We start from the raw sequence: 2,808 nt of genomic DNA on the forward strand, positions 1-2,808 counted from the left end.
GAGACAAGACCGAGACTTTGAGGGGGGTGAGAGCGAGACAAGGCTGAGACTTTGAGGGGGTTGAGACAGCCTTCAAGGGGTTGAGACCAAAACATGACAGAGACCTTGAGACCGAGACTTTGAGGGGTTGAGACCGAGACCTTGAGACCGAGACTTTGAGGGGTTGAGACAGAGACCTTGAGACCGAGACTTTGAGGGGTTGAGACCGAGACCTTGAGACCAAGACTTTGAGGGGTTGAGACCGAGACCTTGAGACCGAGACATGAGGGGTTGAGACCGAGACCTTGAGACTGAGACTTTGAGGGGTTGAGACCGAGACCTTGAGACCGAGACATGAGGGGTTGAGACCGAGACCTTGAGACTGAGACTTTGAGGGGTTGAGACCAAGACAAGACTGAGACTTTGACGGGTTGAGACCGAGCATGCTGATGTTGTCACCAAGTCTGCCAACATCCTGACATCTCTGACACCTGTCACGTGCTCCCACTAAGGTGCGCCTTACCTGCCAGTGTCAGTATTCACTCTCCCTGTCTCTCCTTAAGATTCCTCTCTGTCATAAACAAAAACAACTTATCTAGGAGGGAATACATTGTGACCCACTGTCTCTGTGCAATACTCATTTCATGTGCAATAGTTTCTTTTGCAGCTCTTTACCGTAATATTTGTATTGCTTCCTATATATTTTACATCAACGGCTCCCTTCATTTCCTTTACAGTCGTTGCTTTGATGGCAATAACCCCTTTTTTCTTACTATTTATGTACTTATTTAATTATATTTTAATATGTCCCTTACAAGTTCTACTTAATGTCTTTTTAATAGTCTCCAAACATAAGCTTTTCCACACGTCTGCAGCCGTAAAACCGGTCTGACAACAAGCATCTTGAATCTTGACAGATACAAAATGTTGGCACGCGACCCCGGCGAGCTAAAGCTAAAGCTAACGCTAACTGTCGGTTAGTTAACAAAGAGATTAGCCTCGAGGACAGACCGTCTGTACCTCTGGAAACAACAGGACAACAGCACTGACAGCTCCTCTTACCTGCACAGGAGGCTCAGTGCTCATTCACCGGGGTTATGCGGGATCGATGCGATTAAAACACCGGTTGAAATCGTCCTTTGTGTCGGGGGATTACCGTTAGCTAGCTCCGTGTTTTCGGCTAGCTGGAACGCTAGCTCGGCGGCTAACTAGCGGTTAGCTTCGGAAGAGGAGGGACTCACTTTGCCGGCTTTACGTTGCGAGAGTCGGCAAACAGACCAAAAAAACACGCCGTTCCTTTTACTTTGAACACGGCTATGTAAAAGACAGAGTTTGTGGATGTGAATCACGGTGTTTAATGTCACTCTGGCTAAAAACAACTCGTCCAAATCCAATGTTTCCGCCTCGGCACCGCTACGGTTCAAACTGCTTGCACTCAACGCCCACTACGGCTTCGGCAGATTCAAGAGGCGCCAAACGCCTGGGCCAATCACAGAAGCCGACGTTGCGGCTTCTCAGTGTGGTGTGACGCGATTGGTTTAGGTTGCATCAACGTGTGAGCCAATGAGCGTTTAGAGCTGCGCTGGGGTGGCCTACAACGGGGACATGTGGACAGGATTTCTTTGTTCCCTCAGATGTCAACAGAAAATAAATAAAAAACACAGAATAGATTGTTTTTTAATTTCATTATTAACCATTAGTATTCATCTTTAATTAAGCACCAGTGTTGGTGTCAGTTTGATTCATGTTCGTGGCAGAAAGATCATCCCATTATAGTGTATTTTACATATTTTTATTGCAATATTTATTCATTTATGTTCTCACCTGTTGCAGCACTTTGCTCTAATGTGTTTTTTCTTTCATAGATTAATTGTTTGCCAGCAAAACATAGCAGAGAAAAGACAACATAAAGACAATAAAAATAAACATATCCATAACATAAGTTTAGACTTGCATGGAATTTGCCTTTCCATTGTTTTTCCTTCTCTTTCTAATGTCTTTATTTACCCTAATGTCTTTATTTACCCTAATGTCTTTATTTACTACTGTTACCTTGTGTTGTTGTGCTGACCTCTGGATGTCCTGCTGTTGCCTTGTTTTTGTCTGTCAAAGCTCTTTGTAAACTCTGTTCTAAAAAGTGCATCTATCTCTCACACACACACACACACACACACGTATACAGAGACATATACACACACACACACACATACACACGTATACAGACACATATACACACACACACACACACACACATACACACTGACAGACAGACTGACACACACACACACACACATATACAGACACACAGAGACCCAAATACAACAACATACACACGCACACGCATAGACACACACACATATATACAGACACATAGAGACACACATACAACCACATATACACACACACACGCACACACACAAACGTATACAGACAGACACACATATACAGACACACACACACACACACACTTGAAGCATGTGGCTGTGAAGCAAGGACAAGGGCATGATGTATTATTATGGAGAAGGGTTGCAAAGTTTTTTCAAACTTGCAAAGTCCCGCCCCTTCCAGACAGCCATTGGCTGACAGCTTCACACTGCCTTCAACACTTTATCCCTCCTGTTATCCCGGGTCAAATCTGACCCTTTAAAAAATGTCTATATCTGAAATATGAGTTTCTTTTTAGCCAAATTACCATAAAAATGGATTGGATTCCTTCCAACGCTCTTTATAAATACAACTGTTCACTTTCATTCCTCTGATCTTAACTATTAGTCAAAATAATTAATCATTTCTGCTCTTTTTGTCCTGAAATGCCCCCCCCCCCCCCCC

At 43.8% G+C, this 2,808-nt stretch overlaps 2 protein-coding genes across 2 annotated transcripts in view; one reads left to right on the forward strand and one right to left on the reverse strand.

The window, feature by feature from the left end:
• Positions 1-1,445, reverse strand: part of LOC117937865 (histone-lysine N-methyltransferase EZH2-like) — a 10,068-nt gene extending 8,623 nt beyond the window's left edge. The window contains exon 1 of the mRNA XM_034862111.1: positions 1,042-1,445. The gene's annotated coding sequence lies outside the window, so the exon portion shown is untranslated. The remainder of the gene's footprint in view (positions 1-1,041) is intronic.
• LOC117938305 (histone-lysine N-methyltransferase EZH2-like) overlaps positions 1-2,808 on the forward strand; it is a 10,149-nt gene that overhangs the window by 1,577 nt on the left and 5,764 nt on the right. The gene's annotated exons all lie outside the window — the stretch shown is intronic.

This window comes from Etheostoma cragini, chromosome 22, assembly GCF_013103735.1.
Source record: "Etheostoma cragini isolate CJK2018 chromosome 22, CSU_Ecrag_1.0, whole genome shotgun sequence".
Lineage (NCBI taxonomy): Eukaryota > Metazoa > Chordata > Actinopteri > Perciformes > Percidae > Etheostoma > Etheostoma cragini.